Genomic DNA, 13,321 nt, shown 5'->3' with positions numbered 1-13,321 from the left:
AACTACTTGAGTACAATCAAGATGCTTGTACGCTAACTCAAGTATCCCAAAGCAAAACCTGAACTTTTATTCAGGTAACTTTTTGGGTACTTTCCCCCCTTCTGGAGTGGAGGCAGGAAGAGGTGGGTATTGTCTTGGGGAAAGACTGGAGTGAGGGCAGGACCTGGTGTGAAGCCAGGGTGGGGATGAACATCAGAAGTGGGGAAAGTACCCAAAAAGTTACTTGAGTAAAAGTGTAGCTGCTTTCACTCCTAGATACTTGAATACAATCAAGATGTGACTCTCACATGTATACTTCTACTCACGTAGTTTCCAGAAGGATGCTGTTACTTGTATTTAAGTACATCCCTGCCCCCTGCGAAGCTGCAGTACTTTTACTCAAGTAATGTATTGGGTAATTTTTCCACCTCTGGTGAGCACCCAGCATCCCCTGGCTGGAGAGGAAGCCAGTCCCTACATTTCGGGCATCAAAGTGGCTTTCTGAAGTGCAGAGCTGCCTGGCACTAGCCAGTGGAGGAAGAGGAGGTAGAACACAGCTTTATGGCTTGTTTGCCCAATGGGTAGAGAACTTGTCTGGGAGATGCTGGTTCACCTCATCTCCCCCCACTCTGGTAGAAGGTGCGTTTGGATGTGGGTCTCCTCCCTTTGAGGCAAGTGCTCTAACCAACCGTTCTGTTGCAGGGCTCTCTCAGCCTCTTCTGCGGAAGCTGTTCTTCTGTGGAGAAATAACGAGTCATTGACACAGGGCAGGGTGTAGAGCTCGGGGTTCCTACTTTCTGGCTGGGCGCCCTAGTCACAAGACCAGAGAGTGCTTCTCTCTCTCGGGCCCAGTGGCTCTTTCACTATTCAGAACAGCTGCCCCAGCGAAGATGAGGTGCCACCAGATTACCCCAAAGCTCAGCTGCAAGAGCATAGCATGCCCCTCAGGCAAGAAAAGTCCTTGTTCAAACCCTTCCTGCCCTGTGGCAGGAGAGGGAATTGAACCTCTGTCTCCTACACCCCGAACAAGTGTTCTAACGTGGAGCCTTCAGTTATACAGTGTGGCTGGGCGGGCGGAGGGTTGGCAGCAGTTGCTCCATCAGCCATTGTGTGTGGCATGAGGCAGGCTCCTAACTCATTCTCATGGGAAACGACTGAGAGGCCTTGGCTGCCTGACTCCAAGAGAGGGGTTCCCAGCTATGTAGCTCAGTAGCAGAGACAGGCACCTACCTGCAGCCTGGACTTAAGCCCCTGTCTGCGTGAAAGGGGCAGTGTTTAACACCTACCTTTCTCCCCGAGCGCTCCAATGAGCTGCTTCCTGCCTGGCGTGCTGGACTGCATTCTTAGGCACCTGCCTCTCCCCGTGCCTGGCGCAGGGAGCAGAGCTCAGCGGGCTGGGGGCGGAGCAGAGCAGGCTGCCACCTGTTCCACCCTCAGAATGAGTGCAGGAGGTTGAGGGGAGGTGACCCCCTCCTGCTTCTGCCTGCTGCCCTGCCCCGCCCCAGGTAACCCCTGGACTGTTTGGGGGAGAGTGTAAGAGGACAGGATGGGAGAGGGATGGGGCCTGCATCGCAGTGGGGGGGGTTGCCCTAGGTCCCACACCTAGGGCACTAGGAGGAGGCTGCCCTAGGCCTTGCCCTCTCAGGCCGGTGCTGTTGACAAAGGACTTCACTCCCAACCTTTCTGCACTGGCAAGTTGTTGCACTGTTGCTGCTCCGTAACAAAGTGGACGTGTTAAATATTTCATGTCAGGGATTAGCGAGGGTGCGCTGGACCACTGCCCTCTGCTGAGCAGATTCACAACTGCAGAACATTTGCAGCCCTCTTCTGCTCACGGCAATCCTGTGAAATCTGTGCTTTTCGGAAGAGGAGACGTTTAATTCTCTCCCCTCTGCCATGGCTCGGGTTCAACGCAGTCACAGCAGTGTGAGAGGAGAAGACCTCCACAGAATTAATGCAGCCCTTTGTTACGGGTCTTCATTTGGGATAGGCTTCAGGAACAACAACAATTTGCCCAAAAGTAACAATGCCACTAAGCAAAAGCAGTAGTGCCCCACTGTGGTGTAATTGCCAATTAGAAATGGACTCAGACCCAAAACTCCTCTTACGACCATCTCCAACTGTGAAAGCCTGGACCTGAGTTTGGTTGCATCTCCAATCCAAGGTGTGCTCACACACAGAGTGGGGCAATGCCCCAAGCTGAAGGGTGCAACAAGCCCAGGAAGACTCTACTTTGTAGCTTATTTTTCATGCAAGCTGTATCTCAGCACATAGGGGCTCTTGGGTCATAGGAACATGGTGGCACACTCTGCTTCTCCAAAGCCACTTGACTGCTTGGATTTGGTTTATTCCCCCACTCAAAAAAAACACACCACCTTCTCCAAGCTTAGCAGTCACTCTCTCCACTAGTCCATCGGCATACATGGGCTGCCCACCTCCTGAGCACTTGGAACGATAAGACTAAAACCTATTTCTGGTATTGCAAATGTGCTTTCTTCGTTGAAATATCCAGCCACCTGATGCAGCCACAAGTCAACGGAATTATCCCAGGGATGAATATGCTCCATTGTATAGGCACCTCTAAGGCAAATTAGCACAGGGCATCAGGGAGAGTTCATCTGCCATCAGTAAATCATCTCATTCAGGGTAACAGATGCCCGAGTGTCTTAGCTGAAAGACTCAGAGAGAGAGCCGAGTTAGTCTGTAAATTCACAAGCAACAAGCAACCCTGTGGCTCCTTAGAGCCTCATGCCTTTATTTGGTCAAGAGCTTTTGTGGGTAAAACCCACCCCATGAAAGCTCAAGACCTAATGAATTTGTTAGTTTCTAACGTGTCATAGGTCTGCTTGTTTTAGCTGAAAGAATGATCAGCTCTCCCACACACATCTGCTCCCACCATGCCCATGCACAAGAGAACAGGTTGGGGCCTCTATCATTTTGATGGCTTGAGATTAATGCTAGCCATTATCCATCTCCATCACAGCCCTGCCATTCCCACTGCACAAATGCCGCTGCTTGAGCTAAAAATGGAATCAGGAGGATGCGCTGTGATCATAAATCTCATTTCAGAGGCTTGCAGGACTAAGCCATACCTTGCCTCAATGGCAGCCGTTCAGCTGTTGGATTACTTACTGCTCTTCTAGTTTAATAGTTTACAGCCTCCATTCATTTCCAGTGAAGCATGACAGATCAAAGATTAATCACCCAAGATGGTCCACAGCCAGCCCTGTCTAGCCAAGAGCCATGCTTTCCTTGTTGAGCAGGAGAAATTTAAAGGTGCTTAGAGAACGCAATCCATCATTACCGATTCCGGCAAGACTGGACAAAGCAAACAGCTCATTGGCAGCTAGTAGACCTTACCGTTAATTACTTAAGTGTTTGAAGAACTGCTGCAGAAAGATGGATGACAAGGATACCATAGCAGATTGATTGCTCTGACTTATCACCCTCGCAAAGGAAGCTGCACCTAGAAATTTGGCCATGCAGCATCCTGAAAACTCCTTGTGAAAAGAGGTGGGCTGTACATCACCAGGGCTGGATGAAGCAAGAATTGGCCCAAAGCTAAGTGTTTTGTTAGCCTCCTACAGCCTCTTTCGCACACAGAGTACCCACAGCTGTTCTGATGCCATTTGAGATAAGGAAGTAAAATGAGCTGCCATTTTACAGATGTGAAACAGAGCCACTTCCAGCAGCTTCCACTGGCTCATACTATGTCATAGAACTGGAAGGGACCTCAATAGGTCATGGAATCCATTCAGCAAGACCATCACTGTCCCTGACAAAATTTTTTTTTAATCTAACCTGCCCCAGGCTCTTGAAAGGGCCCCTCGAGGACTGAACTCACTACCCTAAGTTTGCAAGGGCAAGCACTGAGCTCGTCCCTCCCTCTGGGTTCCAGCCCATTCACACATTACCATCAAAGGATTAGCCACACTTATCTCCCTGAGACTGTACAGAGCCCAAAGGAAGAAGAAAAGCCTCTGAAAAGGTGGAGTGGAGGCACTGTTTAACAAAGAATTTTTATTGCATGTCCTCTATCCCAGCCCCTCTGCCTCTCACAGTACCCACCAAGCAAGCCACACCCTGCGGATTTCTGCCTGCCACCTTCAAGAGGCAAAAAGACCCCAGGAATCCTGTACTGTCACAAAGCCAGCCCCCCAACTGGTGATTATGGGTATAATCTATAGATGTCAACGGCTCATCACAGATTTACAGCAGCAAGCAAATCAGCCCTCATATTCCATCAGCATTGCTCGTTCTCTGGTGCGTTTCAGAGACTGACTCCCACAGACGCTCCTCTGCTGCACTGCAGTCCCCTGGAAAGCTGGTATAACAACAGTCCCCAAGTTCTGCTCATGCCTGCACATGGTGTCTCGTGACCACACCATTTGTAGATGGATTGGGGTGATGGATGTAGATGGATCACACATGGTGGGTCAGGGGTGACCACTTCTTCGCATATTCCCCCAGCCACCTCTGAAGTCTGCACTCAGTCCCAGTCTGCTAGCAGAGCCCTGAGCAAGGACATCAGCCACTGATTGTCCAGGTTTGGATTCCAAGAGAGGAAGAGGTGACAGCTGTATCTCCTGCTCTGCCAAGCTTCACGCAAGCCTATTAGGTCATTTTGTCCCTGTTGCGCCGGACCTTTTGCAGAGAGACCCATGATAGTACTATCATGAGGTAGCCCCAAGCATGTTCAAGTAGCTAAACGAGAGCCCCTTTTAAAAATTTCTCTCTGTTACCTTTTAAAAATGTGCCTCTTGGGCCAGAGAGAAACAGCCAGACCCAATGACACTGACTTCAGTAGGTATGCCCAGTAGATCACCTATCATCAGCAAATAAAACCACCTTCTAGATATGGTTCAGGCCTTATGACGAGCACAGGTTGGCTCCTTCCTGTGGTCCACAACTTGTCCGGTACCCGGCCAGTATGATAGATGCCACTTAAAATGTTGGCCACTAGACAGGATGTCAAGTTGTGCAAGGAATGTTCTCCAGGCTGGTCTGTGCTGTTTGTCAGGAGGACAAGTGGGGTATCGGTGGCAGAGGGGCTTCCATCAAATGAGCGTTGTATGGTCACCAGCAAACCATAAGGTGTAAACTTCTCCCTCTCGTAAATAATGGAGAGATACATCCCCGTCTGTGGATACTTCCCCCCAGGCAGTTGAATAGTTTTGTCGTCTAGTATCTGAACTCTCCCTGAATGAGGCAGACCTTTTCCTGTGGCCATCAGGGAGAGGAGCCATTTTGAGAGACAAAAGAGTGTATGCCTCACGTCCCCCAGCCCCACAGCCACCAAAGAGACTCCAAACTCCTTGGGATGGCCAGCCCAACGCCGGCTACTTACACTGCGCTGGAGGGCATGCCATGTTGTTTCCAGCTGGCTTGGGAAAACCAGACAAAACGGGCTGAGTCTGTTGTCCAGTGAACAAACTCCACTGGAACTGAGGGCCCTGATGTGGTTAAAGCATGCTCGGTCACTGTTGCCATAAATCAGGGAGAGAGAGACAAGGATAAAAACAAAGCCCAAGATGCCTGCAAGGCTGACAGATGGCAAGAAATCAGAGTCTTCTGGCCTCAGAGAAACAGGCTCGGAGGATGCCAAGGGCGTTTGCCTTTCTCTGGATTCCATCTCCATTTGGTTGCTGGGCTTACAAAAGGGAGGCTGGCAGGTTCAGGTAGAGGCAACAGCTTTCCTCCAACATTTCCTCCTCAGGTGGCAGATCTTGAAATTCTACTGCTGGAAGCAAAAAAAAAAAAAAATTAAAATACCATCAGCCAGATGGGAGCATGAAAAATACAAGAGGTGATAGGCCTAATCCATCCTCCAGGCCAGCTTTACATTGAAATCACTGGAGCTAGACCAGAACAAGACTGATGTAACTAAGTGGGCAGCCTAAGCCCAGCATGCCTGGTGATTGGACAAGGACTCAGGGAATTCATGATCTGTTCACAGATCCAAGTCATCACCTAGCTCCCAGGGCGATTCCTTCATACTTGCAAAACTTTTCAAATGTGCAGAGTGCCATTGTTCATGAGGGATGTGCTTTAGCTTCCCTAAATCAATGGTAATAACCCTAATCCAGTAAAACACACTACACTGAGTTATTGGCAGCTAAACATGTCCAGGCTGGGTGGAGAGGAGGGGAAGAAGCAAGAATCTAAGTTACTTTGGAGAAGAGGTTCAGAAACAAAGCAACTCTTGGAGGAGAAGAAAAATTGCAGCCTCTGTGTGTTGATGCATACACACACTCCCCCACCACACCTAGGTTAACCAACTAACCCGAAAATACATCAGCCTCACTTGATCTTGAATGAGGGACAGGCAACATTGTTAAGAAACCCCGTAGATACAAGACTCAAGAGAAGCAGCCATGTTAGCCTCTCTCAGCAATAATTAACAAGGAATCCTGGGGCACCTTAAAGGCTAACCATTGTATTTGGGTACAAGCTTTCTTGGGCTGGAACCCACCTTGGCACATGCATGAAGTGGATAAAGACATATATAGGTGTGACACTGACTGACCTGGGTTGCCAGCACCAGGGATAGAACCTTTGAGCATAGGATTTAAAGCCCTGCACTCTACCTCATGAGCTAAAGGCCATCTGGCTCTCAGCTGAGGCTATAGAGCAGAGACTTCACTCACCCTGATGAGGTCTCAGTGCCTCTGGATACTACATACATACAGCTCCAATCTAATAATGCCATATGCCATCATTACTTACAGCCCCCAACTCAAACCACTGCAACACATTATTAAGGACCTACAACCTAACCTTGATCAGGATGCCCTAGGTGACAGGCTTGTTCTCTCCTACAGACAACCTCCCAGCCTTATGAGGATTCTCACCCACAACCACAGTCTATACTACAGGAACACCAGTCCTGGAACTTGTCTTTGCAACAAAGCCTACTGCCAGCTTTGTCCACATATCTGTTATGCAGATACCATCCCTGGACCTACCAGGTCATTCACAGAATCACAGGCACATTCTCATGTTCCTCAACTAACATCATATATGACACCATGTGCCAACAATGCCCAGATGCTTTGTATATTGGACAGACATCACACTCTCTTCAACAAAGGGTTAATGGGCACAAAACATACAGAAAAGCACTCCTGATCCACAAACCGGTCAGTCAACATTTTAACGGAGTGGGCCATTCTGTTAATGACTGAAGAGTTTGCGTCTTACTGACAAGGAATTTTCACAACAGTCTGGAAAGAGAGGCTGCTGAGCTCTCTTTTATATTCAAAGTCAACACATTAACATGTGGTTTGAACCGGGATTGGAATTTTCTGGGTCATTATAGGGGCTCTTTTGCATATTTGACTTAATCTAATTCTTGACTCCCCCCACTCCTTCTGTCCCTCTGCTCTCTGATTTGCTCACCTTGATACTTTTCTTCTGATTTGTCAACCTCGATTACTATTTTTGGTTCTCTGTGCCTTAAATATTGAGTCTGCTCTGGTATGGCTATTGGCTGAAGAAGTAAGTTATTTGAAGTAAAGGCTGGTGCCAGAATTATTCTTTGCCCAACCAAGCCACAACTCAGAAGCTAAAGTAAAAACAGCTCCATTTGCTCTCACACATGGGCCTAATTTGGAGCCAAAAGCCATTTCACAGGGGTCTGTTCTGTGTGTGCACTCTATGCCTCCAATTCTTGTGTGTGCTGTGAACTCTGCCACGCAGTGCCCAGTAAGGCAGCTTCTACATGGGGAAAACTGCAACAGCCTCCTAGGATGTAGCAGAATGTTGTCAGACCACTCTGAAGGTTAGCAGTGACTAATGACTTCTGAAAAAAGGAGAGAGTGAGACACACCCCAGGCTGAACAGAGCCATTTTCCCAGAGATAGAGAGGCCAGTAGACAGAGCTGAAAGGGAGTTCTTGGTTCTGAGTGAAAACAATGGACAGCCAGCCCAGGTACAAAACAGCAGCATTTTTTGAACTATGTGCTGCAAAACACTGGTGTTCTGTGAACAATTCGCAGGTGTGCCACAAGCATTTGGAGAAATACACTGATGAGATATGTATTTTCTGTTATTAAAACCAGATACAGTGTTACTTCTTCATTACTATGATACTTGATCAAATTACTTCACTGTGTTTTTGCTGTATATGTTGCTGTTTAGTTATTTTTGTTCTGACCATTTTTTTAAGAAGATTTTCATAAGTGTTCCACATAAGAAATATTGTTTGATGTTTATGGGCTCAAGAAGTTTAGGAAACACTAGAGTGAGGCACTTTCAGCTACATTCAAATCCAGAAACAAAATCCACAGCTCACACCTCTTCTTTGATAACATGCAAGACAGTCCCTTGGAAGGCATTACTGGAATGTTTGAGCCACAGAACCCCACTTCTCCTTCATATCTATTTTCTTGCTACAGTCTTTCCAGCTGGGACAAGACCATTTTCCTTACACCATTTTTACACCTTTGATTTCAGAGATGCATCCCCTTAATAAAAGACTCAGGTTCTGCTTCCTTAACCTCCCTACACAGCCCTGGCACTGTTCAATGCCATGCACCTATAAGCCAGAACTCACTTCCCCCAGCATTTCCAGCAGGCACTAAACCCAGTGCCCTGGTTTTAAAGAGACCTGGAAGACAGGGGGATCCAGGAGCAGCTGAAAGAAAAACCTCAGGCCCTTCGGCTGTTCATTGGGAACAGTGAGGGAAATAGTCAATCCAAGACTAGGGCATCCAGAAAAGAAATAAGAGATGTAACTATTTACCTTACTGTCCTTCTGACTCCCAGGACAACAACCCACATAGCTCCTTGTCCCACAAACTTCCTCCACGTCTCAATTAAGCTCAGGCAGGTGAAGATTTTTTTCTCAGGTGTGTTGCCACATTAAAACCCTCCCTGCTGAAGGCAAGTTCTCCTCTTGGTCCTAAAATACACTTTATCCTTTTTGTTTGTCTGTTGGAGGACTGGTGAGTTCAAGGAGTGGGAGTCAAAGCTCTCCTCCTGCCACAGTATTTGCTTACCACTGATCACCCTTTCTGACATCAGCCCATGGACTTTCCCAGGGAACCCCCAGCTGTGGGCATTCTCTCCTCAGGATAGTCACAGGCCTCTTTCAAGGGCAAAATTTTGAATAGTTGCCCCTCATCTGAGGGTGACAAATGTTTTACATGGAGTAATAAATGATACCTCCTCACCCAATCAGGCAGACAAAGCCCTTTTATTTGCCATATTTTGAGCATACTTGAGCTGAGGCACAGAGTGGTGAGGCACTTTACCTCAGGTCACCCATGGCACAGCTGGGAATACAACCCTGTCCTCTTAACAACTCCCAGTCCTTTATTCCCATCCTTCAGTGAACTATTTCCACAGCTGATAGAAGAATGCAATTTATTAGCCTTACCTATAACAGCCAGTTGGTGTGTTTACTCAGCCTCACCTGTGCCAACGGAAACCTACCACCAGAGCAGGTAACAACATACAAAGTACTCAGCAGGTCCTCACTGGGATATACTGAGCTACATCATTTTAAAGCACAGACCCATGCAAGATGCCTGCACCTCCTATACTTGGGTGCTTTAAAGGGCATGCAGAATGGGTATTTGTCAGCTATTGTATCAATTATCACAGAGCTCTCTAACCAAAGGCACCCGGTCCCCTGGCCTGTGGCTGTGTTGGGGAGCCCGACCAGGGGCAGCACTAGCTTGCTGGTTGGGATGAGACCAGCTCTGTGCTGTGCTCTGGCATGCAATCTCCTGGAAAGATCTTGGGGATGTTACAGGAATCTGTAACCTTGATGTGCCGGGTCAAATGTTTGTACCACAAGGGCCAGGGTGCGCTCGCAAAATAACTGAACTAAGTGCTGGAATCTGGCACCATTCTTCCCTGTAAGCTGAGTGTTTGCATGGCCACCCCAGAGAGATTCAGGAGCTGCCCAGCTGATTGGCAGATCACCCACAACCACTCACAGGGGACAGCGTGTGTTTCTATTGGTGGTGGACAGCATGTAGCTCATGCCTTGGTGCACATAACAAAATTTTTTCCACCCAAGGGTAGAAAAAAATAGTGGGAACTTGAAATGCCACCCAATCAGCTGTAGCAACATACCTGCCCCAGGCCAGCCCTTGTATAACACCTTGCGAAAGGACAGGTCTGTGTCTCGCTGTGAAGGTTTGGAAGGAGAGGTCCAGGAGCACAAGAGGACTACCAATGGCTGAGTGCTAAAGAGCCAGTGGGCTGAGGAAGCCAAGATCTCCCGTGCGGAGCCAGAATGAGGAGTGGTGAGTGCCCCTGCTGGTGCAGGAGTCTTTGCAGGTACACGGCCTCACAGACCTTTGGTTTGCAAACAGCCTAGTATGCGCTCAGGCTGGCTGCTGAGTGGCCCATATCGGCATCATCATTTCAAACAGACTTAAGTTCAGAATTCGGATTCAAATTCCCACAATGTGCCAGGGCCCAGTTACCCCACGGGCAGCTCACAGGCTACTGGGATGTTCCAAACAGAGGCTTTCCTCTTGGGCAACCTAAAAGCTCAAATTGCTGCTGACTGCTGCTACCCTGGGGCTTTGCTTCACACATTCTCTTGGGCTCGCGGCAGTTCCCTTCTCCTGGGATGGCTCCTATTCTCAGGCAGTGCAGAAAACCAGGTGCAGTTACAGCCTGTGGCCACGTGATGGCAATGTAGTGGCACGCTTTGAAAGCCTATTGTCCCTAGGATGACCCAGAATTCAGGCAGAAGATTTCCCCAAGCTGTGGTGAGTTCAGACAAAAAGCTTTTCCCCATCAAAGCTGGCTTTTAAATTTCACACAGTAAATCTCTCTGCTCCTAGCCTCTCTCTAGATATTTATTGCCTTTACATTTGGTTAAACAATCTCAGGAAAAGTATCAGAGAGGGAGCCGAGTTAGTCTGTAGTTTTGAGAACAAGAGGTCCTGTGGCACCTTATAGACTAACTGATATTTTGGAGCATAAGCTTTCGTGGGCAAAGACCCACTTCATCAGATGCATGAGTGGGGGGGGTGGTTCCAGAAGGGTATTTAAAGAGTGGGGTCCCACTAAGAGGGAAGGCCAGAGCTGACAAGGTCTATTCAGCAAGGTGGAAATGGCCCAGTATCAACAGAACTTATCAAAAGAGGAAAAAAACAAGTCAGATCAGACAGGGGGATGTGAGCCTTTGTCAGAGTCTAATGGGGAGATATTGGCACCCAGGGCAGAGAAACTGCCTTTTAAGCTGCAAACCCCTCCCAGTCTGTTTAATCCATAGTTAATGGAGTCCTTTGTCATCATCGGATTGATGGACTACCATTACATTACAATGGAGTCCTCTTTTGATAAGTGCTGTTGATACTGGGCCATTTCCACCTTGCTGAATAGACATTGTCAGCTCTGGCCCTCCCTCTTACTGGGACCCAACTCTTCAAATACCCCTCTGAAACCACGCCCCACCCCCACTCATGCATCTGATGAAGCGGGTCTTTGCCCACGAAAGCTTATGCTCCAAAATATCTGTTAGTCTATACGGTGCCACAAGACTTCTTGTGAATCTCAGGAAAAGGGCCCTCATTATTACAGCAGAGCCTGGAAAGTGACCCATGGTCCTGATAGCAGAGAGGAGTTAATTGGCATCTCCTCATCAGAGTCTGTCAAAGGCCAGCTTCTCCTTTCAGTGTCAATCCAGGATAATGCAGAGCAGAACTGAGCCTGAGAGTGTTACATCAGAGCTGAGATTCCTGGGGCAGGGGCATGTGGGGGGGAGGGAGTAAAGCCATGTGATCAGAACCGTTCAGAGTGAATGTGGCTTTGCCAGACTCTTCCTCCTAGCTGGGCAAGGGCTGCTGCAGGGTGGTGGGGGGGAGAGGGATGAGCAGAACCGTGGGCTCAGCTTCCAAACTCCCCAGCTCTCTTGCTTCAGGGAATCGCACCTCAGCCAGCAATAAAGTACCAGCGCAACTTAGATTCTAATTCAATATGCTCATGCAGCCCTGGTTCTCCTGTGGTCCGGGCTCTGTGCGCAAGAGGAACCAGATCAGACAAGTATCCCCGGGCAGAGACTCCCCTGTGATTCCTAAGGCTGCTGTGGATATAGCACTGGGAGGGGTCAAAAGGGGGCCCTACACCCCAGGACTCACCGTATTATCCTTAGGCCTGGGGAAGCTGGGAAATGTCAGTTTTGCCCAATGCACAGACCAGCAGCAGGAACTATTTCCATGGAGAACTTGGCAGCTAATCAATGAGTCAAATCTGCTTGAGAATCTCATTGAAGGCCCTTTACATTGTCTGTGTGGGATTTAAAGCCCTTGCCCAAGTCTATTCGGGTGTTTGATGGTGTCTATGGGTGATTTACCAGTTCTAAAACTTCCACTCTTGAATCTCAACCTCAACAGTGGTTAAATGATTGTTGCTTGACCCCCTCCATTGCCTGATGTTCTCCACATAATTTCCCAGTTGTGTATGTTCAAACCAACTCTAAAATGCGCAGGGACAAGGAAGCGTGGCTTCTATCCATTGAAATTATAAGCAAATAAAAATGGCCATTGGTCAAGACCAGCTCTCCTCCCCAGGGCAGCGTCTGCCCAGGCAGCCTCCCGTCACAGGAGGCGTCCCTCAATGTCAGATATTATCCGTGGTCCTGGTAGAAGCCAGACTCTTCCTCTGTGATTTCTGATCTGGTTGCACCACCAGATGAGCCATTCTTACCCATGTCTGCAAATCCATCCCACCAGCACAGACCTGTAATCCCAAACCCCAAGGCCGGGCACTGGGTTAGCATTAGACACACCACAGACCTAGAATTTGCCGCAATGTCTGCATCCACAGCCAGACTCCCTCCTGTGCTGGGATGGCAGGTTACGAGGTTGTCATTAGGACCCTTCACTATTGATCCTGGCTGGGGAGCTGGAGGGTAGCACCTGGGCAACCAGGGCTAGTTGTGCCTGGGTCCCTGCCCAGCTGCTGTTTACAGGATTGAATCTTGCAGCGGGGTGAGGTTTGCTCTGGATCCCGCAGGCCCCTGGCCATGCAAGACTGCTGTGCTCGTATGCATGTGAGCAGAGGGCACAGTCAGGTAGATGGGAGAGATCATCAGTGAGGCGCACCGACCGGGCTCATCCCCATGCTTCCTGCCCAGCCAGGACACAGGGTAAGGAAGGCTGGGCTGAGGAAGGGCGTGTCTGTGGAGATGAAGTCTCCAGTGAGGGACTTACCACACTAGGCACCTGCTCCCCTCTCGGCTGTGATGCCAGGCACCAGGGTCAAGGGCCTGCACAGCAGTACCCCGATGCTTCAGGAACAGTCTCCCCACGCTCCCTGTCTGGCTTCTGTGCCTGACCTTGGCCTTACCTTCGCAGCCCCCGTCCTGGGCTGCCAG

This window comes from Carettochelys insculpta, chromosome 21 (assembly GCF_033958435.1).
Source record: "Carettochelys insculpta isolate YL-2023 chromosome 21, ASM3395843v1, whole genome shotgun sequence".
Taxonomy (NCBI): domain Eukaryota; kingdom Metazoa; phylum Chordata; order Testudines; family Carettochelyidae; genus Carettochelys; species Carettochelys insculpta.
The sequence above is the reverse complement of the archived record's forward strand: the minus strand, read 5'-3'. Positions refer to the sequence as shown.